Raw genomic sequence first — 25857 nt, 5'->3', positions numbered from 1 at the left:
ATACCCAGCAAAGGACTCCTGTGCTGAAGGCTGTCTGTGCGCCTGGCGGCCCTGCTGAGAATGACAGCATACACTGGACAAACTCATAGCTCCATGGACTCTGTTTTGGGGTGGGAGCCCTGGGAGAAAGGGCACAGCAGCACGTCTTTGGAGAGCATATCGTCTCGGATCCTTCTTCTCTTGTTCTGTGCATCTTGGCCCCCGAGGAGAGATGTGACGCTTTGCCATGGCATTCCACCTTGCCACAGGTCCACTGAGTGACCATGCACCCAAACCTCTGTGACCACGGCCAGAGCCATCCTTCCCTTTTAAGCTGACCTTCTCGGGCTTTTGTCACTGTGGAGGAAGACGAACAAAATTATCTTGGGTCGTTTTTCTAATTTGGTCTGATACTTCATACTGTTTTTATTTCCCAGCATTCCATTTACTTGCTTGTCAGTCTTTCATTGGAAAGACTTGAAATACAGTGCTTGATGTCGGCGATGGGAACTCTCCAAGTATTGTCACATACTATCACGCAGGAGGCGGTCAAGCTGAGAAGGAAACCTGAGTAGATAGCATACCTAAAATGATTTCAGAGCAGCACCATAGCAACTAATTTGGGTAAGAGACTAGGTCTGAACTCCAGCATCGTTTTAAACACTGTTTGTAGATTCAACCTTCAGAAGTTTTAATGCCTACAATACACGTGTTTGTGAAATGCTCATTCCCTAGCTAGGCGCATGATAATATTGAACACAGACATAACAGCCTCAGATGAGGTCAGAATCCTGGCAGAGAGCAGAGAAACCCAAACAATATTATACAGACCTTGCTTTGGGGATAAAAAGGTGTGTGTTTAGAAGGAAACCAGATCTAATGAAAGACTTTTCCCCCATTTCTGGCAGCATAATTAAGCTTGGCTTTACTCCTAGAACTTAGTGAGAGGGTTTCTTAAAGTGTGCCCTGGACGCTATGGGGACTGGTTTCCTTCGGAATCTTCTTCCATCACTTCAGGTGAGTTGTCCCCTTCCAGGCTTCCTTACAGGCTCCAGTGGAGATAGGCTCACAATTAGAGGGTGGGGGGACGCTTCATCAGCAATCCTATCCCACAGCACATCTCTCTGGGTTTCTTGTATCTAAACCGCAATAAAGAAAACTACCATAGAGGAAGAGAAACTTTACTCCTTGCTTCCAGTGTTGCCGCCCCTTGTCCCCAGAAGACTGAAATTGCTGCAAAATGGGACCAGACAGGACCAATCAGAGAGGAGATGAAGTCTAGAGGCCCAGGAGCCTAGAAAATGTCCAGAGCATAACCACCTTGTCTTAGTCAATGTTCTATTGATGTGAAAAGACACCGAGATCACAGCAACTCTCTATTTTATTTTTTTTTTAAAAAAAACAAACTATCTTTTTTTTATTTTACAAACTAATCCCACTTTCTACTCCCCTCTCTCCTCCCATTCCTGTTACTTTCTCCCCATCCCCACCCCCACCCACTCCTCAGAGAGGCTAGGGCACATTGCTCTGGGCAAGGTCCAAGGCCCTCCCTACTATATCTAGGCTGATCAAGGTGTCCACCAAAGAGAATGGGCTCCAAAAAACCCAGTACAAGTAGGAGAGACAAACCCTGGTGCCACTGTGGATGGCCCTGCAGTCTGCCCCAGCCATACAACTGCCAACCACATTCAGAGGGACTAGTTTGCTCCTATGCTGGTTCTTTCCCTGTCCTGCTGGAGTTGGTGAGCTCCCACTAGCTCAGGCAGACTGTTTCAGTGGGTGTTCCCAGCATGGTCTTGACCTCTTTGCTAACATTCTCATTCCTCCCACTCCTCCCATTGGGGGTTGCTGGTCTCTGCCTCTGTTTCCATCAGTTGCTGGATGAAGGTTTTATGGTGAAATTTAAGATAATAATCAGTCTGACTACAGGGAAAGGCCAGTTCAGGCACCTCTATTGCTTAGGGTGGTAGTTGGGGCCATCCTTGTGGATTCCTGGGAATTTCTTTAGTGCCAGGATTTTGTTTTGCTGTTGTTGTTGTTGTTTGTTTGTTTGTTTTGCTAGCCCCATAATGTCTCCCTCAATCAAAATGTCTCTTTCCTTGCTCTCGTCTCTGTCCTTCCTCCATCTCGACTATTCCGTTCCCTCAAGTTCTTTCCCCCCACAGCAACTCTTATAAAAGAAAAGAAAGCATTTAACTGGGGCTTGCTCACAATTTCAGAGGTTTAGCTTGTTATTAACATGGGTGGAAGCATGGAGTATATCAGCAGACCTGGCGCCGGAGAAGGATCTGAGAGTTCTACATCCAGTCCCCTCTTCCCACCTCTGGGGCCCTCCCCTCCTCTTGATTGGAGCTGTTTGTCTGTTCTGATAAAGTGTGTTTGTTCTCTTTTTCTCTTTGTGCCTAGTGCTTCTCTCATCCACGTCCGCCTATAGCTCTCACTGTCAGCCTCTCCCAGAACCTGTCGTGGTGGCCTCATGTCTGGGAACCTTGAGATCTCTACTTCGGCTCCCTGGTAGCTGCTGCTTTCTGCTCCTGCCTTAGGTCTGGTACTTTCTATTCAGGACTCTGAGCTGCCTCTCACATCCCTGGCTTAGATCACTAGGAATCACAGTCTGTCCATGATTCCTGGCTCTCCCAGTGGTCACTTCATTTTCCCGTCCAAGTGGATCTTCTTTCCAGGTTATACAATCCCTTGGCCATGTCATGGGATGAACTTGGCAGCACCTCTAGATAGCCATGTTTGCCCAAGGCCCTGGTGACGGAGGGCAAGCTGCAGTCTGGAAGAACAGATACGGTCAGTTGAGAGTGTGTACAGGTGACGGCTATCTTTTTAACTTATTATACTTACGGATCAATGCCCTTTGTGGTTAGGACCAATTGCTTTCAGCAAAAACCAGACACAATTTTTCGGCTCCATGAACAGACCTGGGGTGGCCGGGGACTTGACTGGGGTGGGACGAGCAGCTACACTGTGGTAGATGTCTTAGCCACAGGGAACTCACAGGCCAAAGCAGACCCAATGGTGGGAACTGCACGGCAGTGGTTGGCCTCCACTGTCCGTGCTTGCTTTGGCCCATATGATGTACTCTCAGATGAGACAGGAGCAGATTTATGCTGGAAAAGCTGAGCAGCATCATGTCAGATAAGAACGACCCAAGGATTGCATGTCTTGATTTTACTGTAACATTTATAGCCTCGTTAGGATGCTGCTGCTCTTGAAGAGCAGAGTGTTCATGAGAGGGCGTTGTTCCCTTCTAAGTTCTCCCAGTGAGACACAGCAGTAAGACTGCATGGAGAAGACAGAGAAGGGCTCTCACCTCTGCCACACTTTCCCAACGTGTTCTTCAGATGCTTGTTCTGATTCACATCCTCTTCACGCAGGCAGGGTTTGCCATTAGTCCTTGGGAGACAAAAATGCCTTATTGTGTTTCACTTTTGGAAAAATCCTCGCCTTTCACATTGCTAATGTGGATTATGAAAGTGAAAGAATGTTTGTGGTAGCCCAAGGCCACAGAATTATTTAATTATTCTTCTATTATCCCAGCCCCTACTGGTTGAAGCACAAAGTCTGCTGTCTGTTCTCAAGAAGTGTGTTCTCTAAATGAATACGCAATTCTAAGGTGGGTTCTCTGCCCTAAGATCCTACTCTCTGTAATGGACAACGGCTAGAGTTCATCTGCAGAGGCAGGAGAATCCGTCAAACACACACAAAAGGATAACCGTGTATCAGATTTGATGAAGTGCTCAGGGGCCATCCCAATCATGGAAAGGTTGGAAGGCAGTGAGGGCTGGAGGTGGACTTATTCATGAACTCACGGCAGCTGTGAATGCATGTATGAGGTCAGCGCAGGCCAAGCCCGTGAATATTCCAAGGAGGGGGCAGTGTCTCAAGAGTTCCCATCCCTAGCTGAGGTGCTATTGGTCATCAATGGCTGTTGGGGGTCAGTTTTCTTTAATAGGTCAGCTGACCAGTAGTTTGATCCCTCACCCATAGGTATGTAATGTGGGCATCACAAACTGGTCTCAGTGGGTTGTACAAAAAAATAGAGGGCATCGATTTGGAAGGGGGTATGGGAGGGTGAAGGTAGACCTGAGAGAATGAAACTGGATAAAAAAACATTGTATGCTTATATAAAATTCTCAAAAAATTAATAAAAATGTTCTATTTTTAAAGCTGATGCAGTGTTTTTAACATTATGATAGAAAGTCTCTCATTTCATTTCTAATACCTTCTGCAGAGAAAACTCACTATCTCAGAGAAAACTCACTATCTCAGAGAAAACTTTCTATCTCAGAGAAAACTTTCTATCTCAGAGACAACTCACTAACTCAGAGAAAACCCACCATCGCAGAGAAGAGTATTCTATTTTACTGTGTGTGTGTCTTTTATTGGGACTTGGGCAGATGAAGGGACAGTCACTTGTGGGAAGGAAACTCCTATCAGGTAAGTGTCACATCTCATCAGTCTCAAATACACTCTGAATAAGCGGCTAGCAGAGGTGCCTGTTTAATATATCAAAGCAGATGCTGGCCCCCGTTTCTCAGTAACCTCATATTAGAAGGATATTCTGGCTGGCACACCCTGCCCACTACCACTATCCTAAGCTCTTCTTCCCAGTGGCTGGGCTGGGCCCTTTTCCCCAGCTTCTGTTCCCTTTATAACCCAGGCATGTTGGCTATGTTAGCCTCTTGGTCTCCTGATTCTCTCCTGAGCTCTTGGCTCCTGGACAGCCCCCCCACACACACAGTCGCTACCCCCACACTCCCATGGCCTGGTACAGTCTGGACCCTTCCAAATGCCTCTGACCGTTTGCTCCTTCGTATCTACAATAAACCTTCTCCTCAGTCCACACCTTAAGAACAGTCACGCCCTCATTTCAATTTGTGTTTTCATTCAATAGGTCTTGTTCTATGCAGTTCGGAGCTTCTACTCTCCCAGGAATTCTTCTCCTGTTCTTTCTTAGTTATGGATTTTAGACAGATCCTTAACTAGGTAGGCTCTTTGTAGTTGAGATGGAAGAGGGTGCAGTGTGACTGTCAGACGCTCTGTGGGGTCTGTGCCTGGCACACACAGGCTACCTGGTGCAGGCATGCTGGATGGAGAGTAATGTAGCATCAAACATCTTCATGGGGCTGGGACAGCATCCCGGCACAGCATCACCAGGGGCACAGGGCTGCCTGTGTGGAAGGTGGAGACAGCAGGTCTCCTCTAGGCCAGGAGACTAGAAATCAGAACAAAGCCAGAGACAGACCTATTAAAACTTTGGGTCAAAAAGAGAAAAGCTCAATGCTATTTTTATACTTATTAAGATGATTTAGTAGCAATATGTCACAGAATGCCACCAATTCTGTTCACACCCCTAAACATTCATTTTTAAGATCAAGTTTACCCATCTACTGCGGTGGAAGTGGATAGAGTGCTGAGTGATGTGCATTGTTGACCTGAGCATTGCCATGTGAAGCTCCTCAATCTCTAGGAACCATGGGAATGACAAGACCTTCCCCAGGTCAGGCTCAGTGAAGGAAAGATTTCCCTGCTCTCAGTACAGATCTGATGAACCAGTGACATTCAGCTAAAGACAGTGTATGCAGAAAGTATCTGTTAGGAGCGAGGTCCCCTCAGCCCGCCTTCAGCAAGTCAACGCCTGCAGTCACATCATCACCAGCTGCCAAAAGTCCCCGCCATTGCGGCCCACTCTCTGTCTCTTGTGCCCTTTCACTTCCCTGCCACACCCCTAATAAAACTGTGTGAGATCTGTTGTGTGGTGTGATCTCCGTGGTATTCCTTGGCCCCATCTACCAAAAATCTTCTCCTGATGCAGAAACCCTAACAGCACCAATCACAGATCCTTTGGCCTGGATGCTGACAGTGTGTGCAGAAACTACCCACCTTGTCCCAGATGTCAGCATTCTGAGAGTGCTCCTCCTTAGACACCTCCTCCCACACTGGCTGCCCTCTTCTTGGCTGTGCTGTATATTATACAGTAAAGGGGCTGAGCTCCTGGGCTGCTGCTGGACGCCTCCCTTCGAGCGCATGGCCGGTCTGTCCCAGCTTCTCCGAGTGTATGTCTGTGGCGTCTCCATTCCCTGTCCCTCCATTCAGGTCAATCCCAGAGCAGTGTCTGCAGCAGCACACTGCGAACCTTCCATCTGGGTTTGAAAATTTGTCATTGAGGAGAAACTAGAGTTTTGTGCAAGATTTTAAGGTGTTATGATGAAAATTTCCAGGCAATTACACTGAAAGCATCAGAAGAGTCAGTGTGCTAAGGATTTGTCAAATATGAGAGGAAACATACTACATTTCCATAAAGTGAGTAGAAAGGGAAAGAGCATTGAGTTTTTGAATCTGATCTATTTTCAAAATATGAAACAGTGAGTGAATAATAAAGAGACAAAAAGATACAACCTCTCCTGGGTATGGTGGAGGAGAGAAGACGCGACCGCTCCTGGGTATGGTGGAGGAGAGAGGACCCGACCACTTCTGGGTATGGTGGAGGAGAGAAGACGCGACTGCTCCTGGGTATGGTGGAGGATTTTATAGACATGTGCGAGAGCATAACCATAAGCAGGGACATCTGTGAGAGTCCAGAGTGGACATGACCATGACTCATGTGAGCAGAAGTGGGAAGGGAAAGGATAGGGGAGAGCAGGAGAACCAAATGCAGCCACCAAAAGGCCCCAAAGAAAGTAGATGAAAATGATCAGGTAACCAAAATGGTTGGATAACACAGGGAAGGGAAGCTGGGCGAAGGGCAGCCCAGCCCCTGGGTTGTCAAAGCTTAGTGTAGGGGGCAGGGTGTGCCAGCCAGGAGGGCCCTGAAACACCTAGGGACTGAGGGACAGGGAGAACCTGGCAGCCAGGTTTGTTTTGATGAGTTAAGTAGACACCTCAGCACCCCTCTCAGTGTGAGACCTAACAGTGAGATCGTTGTCAGAGGACAAGGAGATCAGTGGAAACGTCACCACCACGTTAGCAAAGGTCCCAGGGATCTGGGGAAGGGGCAGGAAACAAAGAGCCTGAGATGCTCTGTGATGTGAGCCTGGAAGGTGAGGAGTTTCAGTTAAAAGACAAGAGCTGCACCAGAGCAGAGCTGAAGGCCCAAGCTGTCTCATCTGCCTGGGATGAGCCTCTGGCCTGAATCCTCTAGGCAAGCAAGAGTAAGGGAGCAATGGGTATATAGCCTATCGCGAGAGACGTGTAACCCCACAGCTCTCTACCACTCTTCAGCATGAAAAAGGATTCCATTTCCCAGATACATGGTCATTTTCAAACAAACAGAAACCAGAGAGCTGAAGCCTGCCGCCTATAGACATAGACAAGTTGCCATGTTTAGAAAGCACAAGATTTGGAGACACTAAACCAAAGTGTAGAGGTCACTGTAAGCATCCATGTGGGAAATTCCTAACCTTTCCTTTGTGGGATGCGAGATCATAGGCTGATTGCCTCTGCAAATGAGATTACCTGGGGAAATAACTTAAACAACAAAGGTACAACTCTTTTGTATTCAATCCATTTTTCTAGATTTATTGGGGTATATCAGACTGTTGCAAGGAGGCCGCTAGTTAGTTCCTAGTTGCTCAGCCCCAAAATAATCACACAGAAACTGTATTAATTAAACTGCTGCTTGGTCCTTTAGCTCTGGCTTCTCACTGACTCACTCTTACATATTAATTTAACTCATTTCTATTAATCTGTGTACTGCCATGAAGTCGTGACCTACTAGCAAAGTTTCAGCATGTCTCTCTCTGGCAGTGGCTCCATGTTGTCTCTCTGACTCTGCCTTCTTCCTCCCAGCATTCAGTTCGTGGGAGGCAAACGATGGGGTGTGCAGGGACTTGAAGCCACTCCGAAGCACATAGCGAGAAAATATAAAGAAGTGCTGCTGATCTGGAGCAAGAAAAGCCACTGCGTGAGAATTCTATATGAATTGCTGTCTCTGCGCACCGGCTGTGGCTGAGTTGGGCTGAGGAAGGACTTGTGCCAAGCTGGGTGTGCACCGAGCCTGGCGGTGTGCAGCAGAGCAGGGTGGGGGTGGGGGTAGGAGTGGAGTGGGTGGGGGGGATGTTCTACAAACAAATGGTTGGGTGCCAGATGATGATGGAAATGATGGAGTCACAAAATAATCCCACACCAGTTCAGAATTACGAATAATAAACGGGCTATTTATTTAAGGGAAAACTTACAGATCCCTGTCCTAGATAACAGTCCTCTGTGCAAACAGGAACAGAGTCTAGCAGCCGGAAGTGGAAGCCAGAAGCGAGGGGGAGAGAGCACACAAGCTTGCAGCTGCTTTTACCGTATCAGAGACCACACCCAAGTGGGCTGGTATCTTGAAGGCTATTGGCTGAAGAGACGAAATGTGCTCCCACAGCAACAGACAAATAAAAATTGAGTGTATTACTCAGGTCAGCCTGGGCATAGAAACACAGAAACACGGAAAGGGGATAAGAATAGTTTGATTCTACCCCAATGCGACAGAGAACTACAGCGAAAGAGATGTCCTAGATGGTTTTCTTTTTCTTTTTTTTTCTCTCTCTAAGTAAGCGCTCACCCACCCCGCACTGGCTGTTCTGGGTCAAGGTCAGTGACAACTGCCAAGGAAACAAAACTCTGTTCCTCTAGAACAGGCACCATGAAAGCTGAAGGGACACAGTCTGGGTTACAGACATGCAAGCAGGGACAGAGCAGGCTGTGGAGACAACCTGGGATGTGACCTAAGGACCTGAGCTGGGGCTGTCCCCGAGCATACAGGAGGTGATTGTTGGAGAAGGCAGCACACCGCCCAGTGCCTGATCAAGATGCAGAGATTCCCGAAGTCTCTCTGTGAGTGAAGCCAGGCACAGACCTCCTATCAACCAAGGTAAACAGGCCTGGGTTCCATATCGCCTCAGGCCATCTGTCAAAGAAAGCCCAAAAGCGGACAAACCACTTCCAAGCATTGCAGACAAGGCTGTCATTGGCAGGCATGGGTCCTCAGACCAGGGAATTCTGGTAGTGCTCTTGTCAGGAAGGACGCACTGTTTTATTCCTTTGAATTCCTGAGAGAGTAGCCACTTGCCTGCCACTTGTGGAAACTGACGTAAAGACAGTGCAAGGGGAATTAAAAACCACGTTTTCCCAACTCTTGAGAAATACTGGCTGAGGTCATCAGTACCCTCCGTTTTATGGCATATTTATCGTTTATACTCTACTCCTTCTCCCCCCCCCATTTTATGACTTATGTGTTGCTATCCTTAGCTTTAAAACTATAAACTACACTCTCCCATCAGTAGGAGGCCTTGGCACAAGAGAAGAACATGTCTCTTCTACGAATGTTAGCCCTGGGACTGGCGAATGATGGTGCAGCAAAGCAAAGAAGTAAATAGTAAATTCTTTGTGGTTTTTATAGTCTGACTGATTTTTTATAAATTAGTATGACTGATTTCCCTGATGGAACATAGATCATAATATTTCTCTCACCTCTCATTTTAGTTAACCAAGGGTTTGGTACAACACTAAATGGTTTTTAAGGAATATATATGTGGTGGTTTGAATGTAATTGACCCATATAAACTCATAGGGAGTGGCACTATTAAGAGGTGTGGCTTTGATGGAGTAAGTGTGGCCTTGTTGGAGGAAGTGTGTCACTGTGGGGGCAAACTTGGAGGCTTCCTATACTCAAGATGCCACCCAGTGTCACAGTCTACTTCCTGTTGCCTTCTGAGGAAGATGTAGCCAATACCATGTCTGCCTGACCCCATCACACTCCCCACCATAATGATAATGAACTAAAACTCTGAAACAATAATCAAACCACAGCAATGAAATGTTTTTCTTATAAGAGTTGCCATAGTGTCATAGTGTCTCTTCATAGCAGTAGAAACCCTAACCAAGACACTATAACATGTGTGTGTATGTAGCAAAAATAATCATAGAAGAGGAGGCCATGAATTCTGGAGGATCTGGGATGGTTGGGAGGGCGTATAGAGAAAGGGGTAAAGATGTTTCACATGTGGTATACCCAAGTGGTGTAAGAGGTTCTTCTGTTCATGTCTTGCTTTCATTGGTTAATGAATAAAGAAACTGCTTTGGGCCTGATAGGGTAAAACTTAGGTAGACAGAGAAGACAGAACTGAATGCTGGGAAAAAGGGCAGAGTGAGAGACGCCGTGGATCTTCTGCCTGAGACGGACGCTGGTTAGAATCTTGCCCATAAACCACAGTCATGTGGCGATACACAGATTAATAGAAATGGGTTAAATTAAGATGTAAGAATTAGCCAATAAGAAACTAGAGCTAATGGGTCAAGCAGTGTTTTAATGAATACAGTTTCTGTGTGGTTATTTCGGGTGTAAGCTAGCCGGGTGGCCGGGACAAACAAGGCTCCCTCTCACTCCTTACAATGAACGCCCAAGCATGAAATCCTGGAATAAATTTTTAAACATGAAGATAGTATTTTCACTGAGACACAGAAGAAATCTGGCTCCAGGGGCCAAAAATATGGATTTAAATATAAAATATGTTCATCTTGCTGACTTACAATGTTCCACAGTGACTCCCCTCTCTGATCCACAGTGAACATTCTGGGATAACCATAAGATACTTTTTGCTTGAGTGTGAGGATTTAATGAGATACTGTGATAAATGTTTTAGGGAAATGGACTAGTTGGGATTAAATGGGATACTGAGGTAAATGTTTTAGGGAAATGGGCTAGTTGGGTTTTGTCAGCTTGACACAAACTTGAGTCATCTGGGAAGGGAAAGCCTCAGTTGAGGAACTGCCTCCACCAGATTGGCCCACGATCAAGTCCGTGGAAACTTTTTGATTAATGATTGATTTGGGAGTGTCCCAACCCTCTTTGGGCAGTACTGTCCCTAAGCAGATGGTCCCAAAGTGGATAAGAAAGCCGTGGGGACAAAGCCAGCAAGAAGCACTTTTCCTCTGGTTCCTGCCCTGACTTCCCTCAGCCATGGAAGATGAAATAAACCCTTTCCTACCCTAAGATAGTTTTGGCCAATGTTTCGTCAGGGTAATAGAGAAATCTAACCAGGGCAGCAAAGAAAAACCAGACAAATAACCATAGCACCAAGCTCAGAGCAGCTTGTTTCGGGACCTTGAATGGTACCCTAAATGCTGGTCCCCAGGAGATGCAGTGGTTTTTGTTTCTCTCTTTAGATGTAGAAATGGAGGGTAGTGGAAAGTAATGAATATTGTGTTCCTGGATATTGAAATTTATCTTGAAATAAAAACCAGACACTAAAGATCTTAGTTTAAAGGTGGGTTCAGGAGTGTACTCTGTCTTCACCCCATTTGTTAGCTTATCTAGAGTTAATGTATCCATCTCTTAAATGGGAGTGTTACAGATTGGAGTTCTGAATAATTTATTACAGAGCACAGAAGACTCGGTGTCTCAGTACCTCCAAGGTGACTTTTGAAACCAATGTCTCTGTGTGTATCTCTGGAACACATGGGGCTTTCCAAGCATTTACACTGAACAGGCCAGTCTTTCTCCTGCTCTGGGATGTGGGAGAAGGCAGATTCCAGCAGTAAGTCAGTGACACCCAGTGGCTGATGCTTTCTTATTTATCTCTCTGTTATTTTCAAGTTCGCTTTCTCAGATCTGTCTCAGAACAAGTTAAAGAAGGTAATGAGAACGGAAAAGCAGGCATGCCCTCCGTGACGGACCCCACCATGGGACTTCCTCAGACATGGGAACAATCTAACTGCAAAATGGAAAGCGGTCTGAGAACAGGATGGGGAAGTGGGAAACCATGCCGGGAAGTCCCCACCATGTCATTTGCATGTTATTAAAACATGTCCTCAAGATTTCCCAAGTAGCATTCCTAGCAGTGGAGTGACGAGACCACTGTCACTGTGAATTCCAGTCTGCTGGAGACTGTTGCGAACAGTTCCTGTAAGCTAGACAACCCAGGAGAGCCAAAGCAGCACCTGCTCCACTCCCAGCCCTCTCTGACGTGACAGCCACGCAAGTCTAAAGATCCCGCACGTTCCTGCAAGTGCCTTGCAGCCTCACACATGAACTGACAAGGAACTTAGCATGTTAAGATGTGCTGGGCTCACACTTGCCTTCTCACATCATGCTGGAACCGGGCACCCACTTGTATATTCAGTAATCCGCAGATAATTAGAATCCCAGGAAGACTGGTCTATCACGTACATAATGAGGGTAATGTGTGAACCGCTGGGCTGGTAAAATAACATACCTGAGGTGTGAAGTGTCAGGCATGTAGTAGGCACACTCAGCCTGGTCCTGGCTTTTGTCAGCTAAAGCCCCCCTTGGCCTTGTTGCATGACAACTTCCAAGGAAGACTCTTCCCTGAAAGAGCTTCTGGCTTTCTTTAGGTACTGTGTCACCAGACCCCTCTTGGGTGACAGTTTGAACGGAAACAGGACAGTTCTCCATATGGGACTAGTGTTAAAAGGCTTGAAAGCCTTCAGGGAACGAGGTCAGGAGGCTGGAGAGACGGCTCAGCGTGAAGAGCGCTACTGCTCTTGCAAAGGACCTGGGTTCAATTCCCAGCACCGACACAGTGCTCACCACCATCCAATTCTCAAGAATCTGACAGCCTCTTCTTACCTCTATGGGTACCAGGTATGCATGTGGTACATAGACATACATGTAAACAAAGCACTCATACACATAATTTTTTAAAAAAATATGATTAACCAATAATCCTTATTTTAATATCTATCATATTTCTCACATAAAACATTGGAGAAGGTTCGAGTCACAGCTGGCCCTAAATAAAGCAGTTAGGTACAAGTGTGTAAATGGCTAGTGAATGGGACACATTAAAATAAGATGTGAATGTTCACAGCTCTTCTTAACTACCAGATGCGCATGTTACTAGACCTGCTATTAAACTATGTAAATAGAAGTTGAGTCACAAGCAAAGCTTACAAAAGCCGATCCTTTTCATATTTGTTACATCAGCGAAATGCAGGGAATGGTCAAGGTACTACACCTGGCTGTCAGTGACTTAATGCATGAATGGTAAAGGTACTGAACCTGGCTGTCATTGACTTAATGCATGAATGGCCAAGGTACTACACCTGGATGTCAGTGACTTAATGCAGGGAATGGTCAAGGTACTATAGCTGGCTGTCAGTGACTTCATCTGAATCCTGTTTTTTCCCCATTGACTCAGATTCAAATTGCCAAGGGAAGATAGGTTACCAGGTCTGAGGACAAGCATCACTTGCTCACTGGACAGCACAATGCCAAGTGTCTGGAGGGGTTGGCAGGTGGAGGTAGGATCGCTGTGGCAATTTTCGTCACTGGCAGGATCAAGTAGAAGGAGGAACAGGCTTGGAACATTTTTGGTTTGCTTTGAATGTGGATGGGACTCATAAGGAGGCTCCAAGACATCCAAGATGAGCCAGTGAATGGGAGAGCAGAGGGCCTCTGCAGCCAAATGGAGCGCGGGCATGGACAGGAGGATCAGCGTTGACAGCCTGCAACACCGTGAACACACAGCAACCAACCCCACAGGTAGCCTGGGAAAGACAGCTCTGCAACAGGGAGAATCAGAATAGAGATGCAGTCATGATGCCAGCATTTCCACTCAGCCTGAACAAGTCACTGTCACCACGGAGGACACCTCCTGACCCTATGCCATTATCTGACCGCAAAAGCCACACTTCAGCTCATTAAACTGGAGATGGTGGTGACAATGGTGAGGTCAGTCTTGACCTACAAAGCTTAGCATCTAACTGAGCGGATTTTTCTAATTATTGTCTCAGACTCCATTGATTAAAGTAATTTCCTCTTATTACCCAGCAGGTGGAGGCTTGCAAGGAAAGCATGTCGGAAAGGGAGAAGCGATAGTCTTTACTTCTTATGATTGTAGGATGAGTACCTTTGTATCCCTCTCTGCCATCATCAGCCAGGAGCTGAACCCCAGGATCTCCCACGTGAGGAAGGGGTGACGCTGAGATGGCTTTGACATATGCATCCCTACGTGTTAGCATCACCAGCCGAAAGCACACTGGCCCTCACTGTTTGCTTTGTTAATCAACAAAAGCAACACATAGGTTGGTGTGGTGGCTCATGCCTGTAATCCCAGCACCCAGAAGCCGAGGCAGGGATCTCACGGCTACTTACTGAGTTCCAGATAGTCTGGGATAAGAAGGGAAACTCTGTTTCAAACGAACCCGATTTCCCCAAAGGCGATTCAGTAGCTTCCAGTGGGACAGCACCGTGGAATTCTTTTAGGAAAACATGATGTCAAGTCTTCAGTCTCGGGTCCAGCAAGTTGAGGTTTGCATTAAATTTAAGTTTTCTGTTGTTGGTGCAACCAAATTAATGTCTGTTTACCTGATATTCATGTGGGGCAATTTTCAAAAAGTCACTCTGACGTTCATTTCACGAAAGGAGTTCTTGAAGAATGTACCCTGCGGTTCCTACATTCTCATTGGTCATGGGTGAGTAGCATACGTAATTAAGAGGCAGAAAATAAACAGAGAACAAAAATATCCCTCCATGGTCGTGGAGTCACCACGGCCACCCCCACAGGCCCTAGCCTGTGAGCCTCGCCTTGTCGGCACATGTGCTTCACTTTTGGTTGGGGCACAGGCCTGAGCAGTTAGAGGAAACTGTACTCCACCCCCCCCCCACACTAACCAAGGCCCCTCTGGGACGCTGGCTTTCCCAGCTCAGCAACTCCCCCTTTGCCCTGGGCAGCCACTACCCATCTGACAGACTTTCCCACCAGAGAGGTTTGCATGTCACACCGGATCCAGCTGAGCTCCCACAGTTATAAATAGAACCTTGTTGGGTCTCGGAAATAGAGCAGTTTGGGGTGGGGTGGGAACCTGAGGCCAGAAAGTGGCAAAAGCCTCAGACACAAGTTAAACTGAGGTCAGGACCTGGTGGTTTTTTCTCGGACAGGAACAGAGATGGGTCGGGGGCTCCCGGTGAGCTCTCTGCTCCAACGCCGCCTCCTGTTTTCTCCTGCTTCCTGGAAAGTTACGGCTGATTTAAGCCATGGTTCCTTGTGGCATTTTTCTTCAGGGTGCCCGTGGGTCATGGAGTTGCTTTGCCTCTGCTATTTTACATGACTATTCAGTATAAATTGCATACACATGCATAACACATACAGAACAATAATGAAAAACGATGAACTTGCAAAAATGACAAGAAAGTGTTCATTATAAAACAATATAAAATGAAGAAAAATACTCTAAAAATGAATAACCCCCTTGTCCAAATTATGTAATATTACCCATATAAGTTGATGTTTACAGATACGCAGACAAAACTATAATTTCTGCACAAAGCCTGGTAGAAAGCATAACAAAATCTTTAAAGGAATATATAATAATAATAATAATGAAATTATATAATATAACTATTAGCTGATTTTTGAAAGATTTGTTATTTTAAATTTTGTGTACGAGAGTGAGTTTGTGTGTGGGTATATGCATGTGAATGTCAGTGTCCACTGAGGCCAGAGGCATATGACCTTTCTGGAACTGAGATTAAAGGTCAGCTTTCAGATAGGGGTACTGGGACTTGAACTCAGGTCCTCTGGAAGAGCATTGAGCACTCTCAACCACTGAGCCATCTCTCCACCCTCCTACCAGTTATATTAGATTTTAATGTTTTTTTTGTGTAATTTTCTTCACTTCCAAATTTTTCCATAGTGGTGATATGTATGTAAATTTTATTTACTATTACATTAATTAATTACTTAATTTTTGTGTGTGCAAATGGGAAGGGTGCCGGAGTATCACTGTGCGTGTGTGTGTGTGTGTGTGTGTGTGTGTGTGTAAGCATGCATGTGTGTGTGTGTGTGTGGAGACAGTTTGGTCCTGGGGACTGAACACAGGCCCTCAATTAGGCTTGCCGGCAAGAGCCTTTGCCCTCTCGGCCATCTCCCCAGTCCTGTATGGGAGCTGTTTAAGAAGAACAAGAACTTACTTGAAAGTCACCAGAACGCACTTGTTTCCTGCATCAGTCAGTGTGTAGAACTGATCTGTGCTGCTGGTGGGAGCGGAGGAGAAGCACTAGCTGACCAGGAAGGAAGGGAGCCAACGAGCCTCCTCCGCGGGGAGTGTGTGCCTTGCTTTCTACAAAACCGTAGAATACAGATTCCCTGAGACCTTTTCTCAGAACGACCTCCAGAGCTCCCATGAGTGCTAACCCAGTTTGTTGTCTCCAAAGTGTTTCTCCCTTTAAGAATACACAAAGAAAACAAAACAAAGTTTTCTTTCCGGAAGATGCTTTCTACCTAGCCTTGGTACAACTGTTACCAGATATCAGTCCTATACTTGACCCAGTTTGCTATATATATCTTCCATTGATTGATGGATTGATTGTCTTGGTATGTATCCTTGGCTGGCCTAGAACTTACTACGTAGGCCAGGCTCGTCTTGAACTCACAGCTAGCTAGCTGCTGCTGCTTCCTGAACGCTGACACTAAAGGCATGCCCCACCACATTCATCTTAATTTTTATTCATTTCTAATAGAAGAGCTGGAAAATTGAGATTCCCTTAGAGTGCATAGCACCTTGTCTTTTCTGCTTACCCTAGAAGAACCTGGTTAAATTCCTGTTCCCACAGCCAGGTAATCAGTTTTGTTACTTGCGGTGAAAGGACTTGTGGGTAACTGGCAGTTAGATGGAGGCAACTCTGAGCTTCTTTCTGTAGATGCCTGGATGTTTTGCTGTGACTTTGTCCAGTTCCTCAAGCACCCTGGGAAGTGCCTGTCTGTCCTCCTCTGTAGATGGGGACATATGCTGCAGTATCAGGTGAGCTAACTGAGGTTTAAGGAGCCCTTGAGGTGAGCAGCTGGCTCCCCTGAGGAAATCCAGCACTGTTGTGTGTTGATAGCTTCCTAACCCTAACCAGTCAGCCTGACTTGGCTAACAGGATCACAGGACATAAAAGGCATTCCTGGGAACTTCTGCCTAGAAGTTCTATTATGAAGCTGGTAGAATCTGCAGGACAAGCACCTCCATATGCAGATGGAGAGAATTGGTGGCACTGGGACCTTGTGCAGCCACCTTCTCCTGGAGTCACATATTTGTGACTCTTATCCAAAATGAAGAATGTGTTCCCCATCTTGAGTGCTGGCTTATGGGCATGTGCCATGGCACCTGCATATCTGCACATGTATGCGTGTACTAATCTCCAGGATGTCTGCCTACGTATGTGTGTGTTCATCTCCAGGATTGTCTGCATATGAATGCGTGTACTAATCTCCAGGATGTCTGCCTACGTATGTGTGTGTTCATCTCCAGGATGTCTGCATACATATATGTGTATTGATCTCCAGGATGTGTGCATACGTATGTGTGTGTTCATCTCCAGGATGTCTGCATATGTATGCGTGTACTAATCTCCAGGATGTCTGCACATGTATGCATGTCTCAATCTCCTTAATCACCAGGGTGTTTACTTACATATATGTGTATTACTCTCCAGGGTATCTGCACAGGTATATGTGTATTAGTTTCCAGAATGTCTGCATACATTTGGGTGTATTAATCTCCAGGATGTCAGCAAACATATATGTGCATTAGTCTCCAGGATGTCTGCACAAGTATGCGTGTCTTAATCTCCATAGTGCTAATAGGCTGTCATTATTTTCCCATCTCCAAAGTACCCAGAAAATATCTTGCAAGTGGTATGTCCTCAGAAAACACTGTGCAGATGTGGACATATTTATAATCTACCAAAGGCCCAGAGAGCTTATGCCCTTCTTTCTGCTTTACTATCGGAATTTTGAGAGAGGAGAGGGAACGAAGTTTACCCTGATATGAGACAGGATGTTAACATCAGCTTACATCCTCATCTACACATGGAAAGTAACCTTCCTCTCAGGGCTGTTCTGAAAATTCCACATTCTCCCCACTCCTCTCCCCTGCCCTGCACCTGACATCTGGGTTCTATCCTGGGCCTAGCAATCACCCAGTGTTCTAGATAGCAAGAGCTTTACTGTGCGAAGTCCGCACTACAATCCAGCATCTGCTCTGAAGCCTGCATTGGATTCCAACCTTTCTCCTGCTCATCCCTGTGCACGCTCTCATCACACCTTCCCAGTGCTCACAGACTGGAACAGGCAATGCTTTCTTGTCTCCGTGGTTTTGGGGTACTTGGCAATTCTCTAAGCGTCTCAGTTGAGGTTTCCAGTCAGCTCTTTCTTTCAAGCTGCCCACGTGGCTCTTAATGTTTCTGGGGCCGGCTAGAAAACACAGACTTCCCAGTTCATCCAGGAAGGAAAGTATGCACAAAATGACTTTTGTTAGGAAAAAAATTTCTTTTCCAGTTAAGGGAAAAGAATAAGGAACAGGTGATTGTCCGCAGTAATCCCGCTCTCCTCCTGCGGAGCTCCTAGGGCCTCCACTATATCTGTCTCGTTTGTCCACCCTAAGGGACCGCATGGCAAGTGTGTAAGACACATTATTTTATTGTTTCTTGAGAGATAACATTATACGTTTTAAAAAATATGGTGTCTCCAAGCCACTCCAAGGCCAAAAGACGAAGTTAAAATAACACCTGAGTGTATGAAGCATCACGCCCTTCTTGAGATTTGTTTAACCCAAGACAAATATTGAAAATAACTTATGGTAGTAAGTAATATTGCTTAACTTTTCTCATTTTTGATCACTTGTGAACAAGTACACACAGACACACAGACACACACACACTATCTGAGGGATGATTCTGTAGACTAGAGACTAGCTGTTGGAAGACACAGTCTAAGAGGGTGTCTAGACAAGCTATGTGGGGAAACAGAATGACCCTCTGGCAGATCAGGGAGGAAGCTGGATCTCTGAGTCTCCATGACAGAGGCCTCTAGCAGCCCGAGTGACTGGTGGAAGCCAGCGGGTATGGCACACTTTGGAGGTTGGCTAGCCTGGCTGATGGTTTCAGAGTTGATCAGCGCCTGCACAGAGCTCACAATGGTATTTCTAGAGTCAGATGGAATGGACCCTGGCTGCGAAGCCATATGAGAAGCTGCTACAGGACTTGGGAGAATCTTGGAACCGTGTCTTGTAGTTTTTGACTTTCTGTCCAAAGTCTTTACTGAAATTTGTTTATAGTCTTTCCTGAGAATTCTTTTCCTTAACTTGAATTTTCTGAATTGGTTATATTTCTGACTGACCACTAGATGGCAATATTGTTCTTTTAGGTGATGGCGTTTAGTACAATTAGGATGAATTTCTTTTTTTCAAAGTCTTTTTTTTTTTTTTTTTTTGGCAAAAATGAGCAATTTAAAGACATTCCTCTGAAACGGAAACTGGGTAGAGTGTATTTGCTTATTACTCTGCAAGTTCTTACTTGTAAGATACCATAAACAGCTCTGCATTTCCTGTCTTTTCTGGTGCTTACAGAGACGTTGCCGCCCAGCCCCTCGGAGCTTGTGTCTATAGAAACCGGTCAGGTACTGGGCGGGAGCGGGGTGGGGGAGGGGGGCTTTTCTCTCAGCTCACTTTACTATCTCTTCTACAACATCCGGAGCACTGATTTTCAAGGCTGAATTAGTCCTGTTAAAGAAACAAAGATTTTAGGGACTTATCGGCAGTTGAGTCTCTGTAGCTGTGAGCTGGGAACGTGGATTTCGAGGGCATCTCTATGCTTCCGAACATTAGCAAACTTGGAGGTGGCTCATGTGCTTCTAATTGGGCCAGTAACAGGATCACCAAAATCATAGGAACTTAAATTCAATTAAAAATTGCCATGCCCTTTGGGGGGGGGGGGGGAGCAAGGAAGTACATCATGCCGAGAAGTAGCCACATAGCTCAATTCACTGTAAAAGTAGCAGAGCTTCAGAAATTGAGGCATTCTTGCTTTCATATGTCCACAGAAAATCAGCCCCTTAATACACTGCCCACCTTACATCTCCTGGGCACAGGCTGTGACAATGGTGGCTGGTGGATTCTGCAGAGAAACAGCAGACATTTCTACATTTGCACTATTTAATGTTAGGATGTGCCACTTAAAAAGTCATGGCTATTTTTGGAATTTTTGAAGACCCATTGACTGCAGAAACTAGTACTTTTCCTTGCCATCTCCTCTTCCTTTCCCCCTCCCCTCATTCCCTCCCCCTCCTCCTGGCAAATTTTTTCCTGTTATCTGCTCTGTGTCATTGTTCACACATTGGTTTCAAATATTAAGACCAATCAATCTGTTTGATACGATTTGCTTTGAAATTAGACTTCACATGTTTCTTTATCTAATAATGCCTTACCTTTCTTAGGTAGGATATATCACAAAGCTCTTGTGAAATGGGTGTTTCCAAATGATAGCATCCTTTCCTGGAACTGATCAATGGTTCTATGTACAGGACCTTACAAAAGCAAATTGAAGAAGGGTGCTTCTTTGAATGGGTCGCAATGAAGCTACATTAACACTACGGAAACATTTCTTCCCTTAGGGGAAAGAACACCAGAATGCATGATTGTGGCTCTAGTTCATAAAAACCTTTAAGACAGTGGCCAAAACAGCACAGAAAACGCTGCCTCTGCTCGTTTTGTGCATCGGCTTTGGAGTCAGACCCACAGTGAGAAGCGATCGGTTGGGTGGCTGTTTACTTTTCGTTTTGTAATTGGAGCTCATGTTTCCCACTCCTCTGTATTCCAGTCCTTGCTCCGGGGCAAGAGTCAGCACCAATCTTTTAAGGAGTTTTAGTCTGGAGAGCCAGCTCCAGTTTACAGGGGGGCGTGCCCTCCCAGCCTGGCCAGCAGAGGGACCTGTGGCTCCGCTCAGGGGTCTGGGGTCAGGCATGCGGAACTGATGTGGCCAAATGAGTGTTTATTTTCTCATCATTTTATTCTTTATTTCTCTCCTTTTAAAAATGCAATAGAATTATCTGCAGGCACACATTCAGATTTAGATCAAAACCAACCAACGAGGCCGCATTCTCTAGTGAGAGTAAGCCCCTCCCTTTCCCCCCTGAAAAGGTGCCAGTGATTTTGATTAGCAGGGATCACTGACATGGCCAATCAGCCCTGTTTTAATTTTTAAAAGACACCTGAGATGTGTTTTGCAGCACCTTGAGCCCATGCAAACTGAAAAATTAAAATAAGATAAATTTTAAAACGATTTTTTAAATGCGGGGGGAGGCATTGTGGAGGTGTGCGGGGAGGGCCTCCGAATTTAGAAGACGTTGAGTTTTAAATACCAGCAAACCCTGTCCTGGTTTTCAAATGTTTACCTTTCTGCAAAGCTGGCCCACAGAGTACCAACTCGCTTCAAAAGAAAATCCTGGCACCTGGAAGATTGGCCTGACAGTGAGCATTAAAATGACTTGTTTAATGAGCAGTGTGACTGAACCACGCAGGGAACGCTGGGGAGTTTCTCTCGCAAGGACTCGGCTTGGTGTTTACAGTTTGTTATGTCGTGCGCTTCCACTGTCCCTTATTTTGACAAGCTATCCAAAAGTTTGGAATGAGGATGGGCATTTTTTTTTTTTTCAAAACCTGGCTGCTAAAAAAGAAAAGGTGCGTGCGCTTACCCGTTTCTCAAGGAGCGGGAGCTGCGCCATTAAGGGAGAGAACTTGGCAGGAGAAAAAGCAGGGAAGACTCTTGTATTACTGATGAGCAGGGGCCATGATAGATGCCCTTATGCTTTTAAAGTGCCAGGCAGCCCTCCGTGATGTGAGGACACTAACTACGGAGTAGGTAAATTTCCGGTCTTGGGGATGGCAGCTCTGCTCCTCGGTCATTTGACTGCTTGTCTTTATTTTTCTCCCCTCTCCCGTGGGTCTGTGTTCCAGACCTTTGCCTCCTCCCTGCTCCAGCATTCATTGGCCTTTGTTCTGGGCGTTTGTCTGATTCTGTCCCATCGAATGGAAGATTGTTTGCTCTAGAAGTTCTAACTTAAATTTCCCGTCTGGAGGGAAATTTAAGTTTCATGTGTATGAAATATGAGATGATTACTGTTCTTGGCACAAAATGGAGGAAAGAACTTTATTTTTTGTCAGGACCAAGATATTAACTTTTTCCTTATATGTTTGCCGTTTCTTTTTAAAGTATGGACCTGTTTCTGAGTTCAAATTTCTGTGCCCAGTGATTTTTTTTTAGTAAGTTATCATTTCCCTTAATTATGGAATGATTATCTGAAAATAAGATGATATGAAATCATTGGCATTCATTAAAAGAAACTCCACATATAGTTTTAAAAGCCATACATGAAATATGGTACAAATCCAGACTGTAGAATTTTATCTTTGGAGGCATGTTAGAAACAGTGAAATTGCCTCTCCTACAAGGAGAAGGTTTTAACATCTCCTATGTGATAGAATCAGGTTTACAGACACAGAATTTTCTGGAAGCAAACATGTGGCTTATAAGTAATCTGATTCTATTCTTTATTCTTTTATTCTATAGTTTCTAGAATTTTCCATACAATATTTTCTTCTTTATGTCTTCAGAGGTAAAAAGGAAATCTCTGTGGTCCACACACTTTATTTTGTTTGCCTGTGTCAGTAATTTGCAAGACTGAGTTGAAGGCTGGGCCACACTGTAAATGTCTGAACAGGAAAAATGGCCTCTTTCTTCCACAAAAGCACACACAAAGAAAGGACATACAGATGGGCAGGACTCATTCTGTCAAGAGGCTACCGTACAGCCCTCAGTGGGAAAATGCTTTCTCTGGACAGGTTTCTGCCTTGCTAGGCTCTGGATTTCTATTTGCATTGTAGCAAATGAGGTGGAATGCGTTGAACACGGCGAGATTTTTAGAGGTTTCTGGGGTCCTGACACACACAATGGATGTGGGCATAATTGGTGGAAGGTCCGTTGTTAGGGAGAAACTCAAGAGGGTTCAGAAGTACTGGGTGTGCAAATGGAGGGCTAACACAAAATAAAGTGTGTGAGACACACACCTATTGTGCGTGCGTGTCTGTGTGTGTGTGTGTGTATGTGTGTGTGGAGAGAGGAAGTGTGTATGTGAGTGTTTGTGTGTTTGTGAGTGTATATGTGGTTTGTGTGTGTCCATTCCAGGGCTATCTGCATCTTTGGCACGCAGAAGAAAAAGGAGGAGGCAGAGAGAACCGCCGTGCTTGACTGTTTCTTTGTCAGCATGTGAGAGATGTACCCTCAAAAGAAGGTTCTGCCTGGGGTAAGTGGGCAAAGACCCTGGATCCTGTAGAGCAGAAAGGACCCCAGAGGCACTGAGTCCACAAGCTTGTGGGGAGCAAGGCTGCATGCAGTTCGTGGCTTTCCACAGTGCCACCATGGGACCTGTACACCTGCCCTGTCCTTTTGGGTTGGGTGGGCCAGCTTCTCTCTTCTCCTCTCCTCCCCTCTCACGGGGAAGTAATTGTGAAGTGACAGTGTGGATACTTGCTGGGTTTGATTTGGGTGACCAGCCCTGAAGTAGAGCTGGAGGATGTACCTGCACAGATGTCTTTGCTTCCAAGCTTCGGAGGTTCACGATAAAACAGCCAAAGCAAGCTGCGAAGTACGCGCCCAAGTGCTGGTGGAACCGGAAGTTCCAGTGTGAAGCCCCACAGAAGCACTGCTGCAGTCGGGGGAGTCTGACCCAGAGTGCAGAGGCAGGGAAGCCTCCTGACCCAGGAGCACAAGGAAGGATGGAGTCTACTTGCTGAAGGAGGTCTGGGGTGGAAGGGAGGTTGAGGCAGCCAGAGGCTGAAAGCTATGGAGTGCCTAGCTGTGAAAGTATATGCTGTGGTGAGGAACAGCGGGAAGTCCTAACTACAGTGAGCAAGGCTATGCTTGCCTTTCATCTGCTGACTGTATGCAAGTAGCACTTGGTCATTGGAGAACCAGCCAGGGAGGGCAAGATTAGAGAGAGAGGGAAGTGGGTAAAAGGCCGCCTGGGACCATGCTGGGATGATCTAGGATGGTGGGCTGTGTAAAGTCAAATGTGCACAGAGCAGTTTGCATTCGTGAATTTTAGAAAGTCTCCTTCCTTATTCATCGGCTCACCGGTTACCCCCTGTGTCCTAGAATCGGTCATTTATTTTACCATTTTGTGCTGTGGTCTTTAAGCTTTGATGCCTTCAAATCTTCTGTGAGGCAAAGCCAGGGAAGGAGGAGAGAAAAGATGGAAGAAGGAACAGCACAAGGGTATTTAGAAATTGTACTTCTTTCTTTAGACATATTTGTTCCTAAATAGATGTGCAGTGTCTGTCTGGGATTTGGCACAAACACTTTCTTGTCCCATTAAGTGCATTATAACTCTATCGAAGACACAACCTTGATAATGCTGCCATTTCAGGACCAACTCCAGCCTTTCTTTTGTTTAGTACCTGACAGTATGTGCACACCCGCGTGTTTAAACGGGGGCAGTCAGAACAAGTTTGTGAGCTCTCTGCTTCTTCACGCGGCAGGGGCTGAAGAAGATTTGTGCAGCCAGTTGACACTAGACTGCACGATGGGTTCCCTGGAGCCCTTTGAACTCAAACCAAGGAAGTCCTCAGCCTGATTGCAATTAACCAAGTCTGACTTGACTTTCTGCTTCATCTTTGGAAAAGCAAAGATGATACCAGTGGGCAGGCGGGGCCCCTGACGGGTGTTAATGGGGGGTTTTCAAGTTTGTCTTGCTTTCCTTAAACTATTAAGAAAGAACAAAAAACACTACTTAGAATAGAATCAATTTCCAGGAAGGGAAGAAAGAGAACTGAGAATTTATTATTAAAGAAAGAAATAGAGCCAAGGCGGAGGGGAAAAAAAGGCCCTTCTCACATCTCCTGGCCAGGTGCTCTGTGCATATAAATGTTTCAGGTTGAGCTTTAAGATCAAGGGAAAGTCTGTAGGGAGCCTTGTTTCCTAGAGGTCTGCTGGCTAGAGCTGCTCCAGGATACAGGCTGCCCATTTTTATTTCGTTATTAAGGATTAAAGGAGGCGAAGCTTCTGGAATGGTAGCTCCTTGGTTTCCATTAACTTTGTACAAGACACTGAAAAACAACCTTCCAAGGGACGGTTTGCATATGGATTTCCGGCTACAGCCTTCCCTCCTTCCTGTCATCTTGTGAGTCTGTTTAACACAAAATTGCCCTCCTCTCATGAGCTCAACCAGGACGAAAGCTGCCTCGTTGCAAAGACTGAGAATCGCTGTGCCTTTCAGAAGCCCTCCTGGTTTTCACAAGAGAGTAGAGGGAAGATGAAAAGAATTTCACATTAGATCCTGGTCACTCCAGAAACTATGCGCAGCAATTGCCTCCAAGAGCTCCTTGCTGTTGCTGAGTTCTCTGGGCCGCCGCCGACTGAATACACGGCCGCTCTCAGAACAACATTGCTTATCCAGTTTTTATTTCTTCTCTTTTGATTGTTTTGTTTCATAGCCTTTTGTCAAAACTGAAGTGGGTCTGAATTATCTTTCTAGAGGTTGACAAAGTGATGTCCACCTGCGGAGAGGGTTGGGACAGGGTCCTCACCTCTCATTTCAGTAGCAGCCATTACAGAGAAAGTGCTGGCAAAGAACCTCACCCCAGCAAAACGATGGCACTGTGATCCCAGCACTTGGGGGCTAAGGAAGGAAGATCAGAAGGTCAGGCCTGTCTGGACTATGGCGTGAGTTCTAAGTCAGACAGGGGAACTTAGTGAGACCCTGTCTAAAAATTCAAAGTCAATAAACTCAGTGGTGGAGCTTCCCAGCAAAGGCAGACAGGCTCTGGATTCAGTGCCTAGTACCAGGGCAAAACCAAAGAAGCAAAGTCATAATGAGATGACTTACTATTTAAGCCCAGCAGACCATTGTGGGAGACTGAGAGTTTGCACAGATGTGTACCGCCAGTCATCAACACTGCTAAGTCTCAGCCACAGCGACTTCAAGGTAGAGGATAAAAGCCTGGGTCTAAGGAGGCACATGGCTTGTCTGTGTCGCATGGGCAGCTGCTAACTGGGAAACCTGTGTACTTTAACTTCAGCACCAAGATGTGGCGCGGCATCACTGTGAC

The 25857-nt window shown here is 45.8% G+C and overlaps 1 long non-coding RNA gene across 6 annotated transcripts in view; it reads left to right on the top strand.

Annotated features, from left to right (window-relative positions):
* Positions 1-19228: 19228 nt before the first annotated feature.
* The window catches only part of LOC125410641 (uncharacterized), a 31492-nt gene continuing 24863 nt past the window's right edge, over positions 19229-25857 (top strand). For 4 of the 6 annotated variants that reach the window (XR_015735926.1, XR_015735924.1, XR_015735928.1 and 1 more), the window contains exons 1-2: positions 19229-19373; positions 22937-23054. This is a non-coding gene — a long non-coding RNA (uncharacterized LOC125410641). The remainder of the gene's footprint in view (positions 19374-22936; positions 23055-25857) is intronic. The other 2 variants (XR_015735925.1, XR_015735927.1) reach the window with 2 other exon arrangements.

The sequence above is a fragment of the Myodes glareolus genome, chromosome 22, assembly GCF_982192425.1.
Source record: "Myodes glareolus chromosome 22, mMyoGla1.1, whole genome shotgun sequence".
NCBI lineage: Eukaryota > Metazoa > Chordata > Mammalia > Rodentia > Cricetidae > Myodes > Myodes glareolus.
This window is presented reverse-complemented; position numbering and strand designations above follow the sequence as displayed.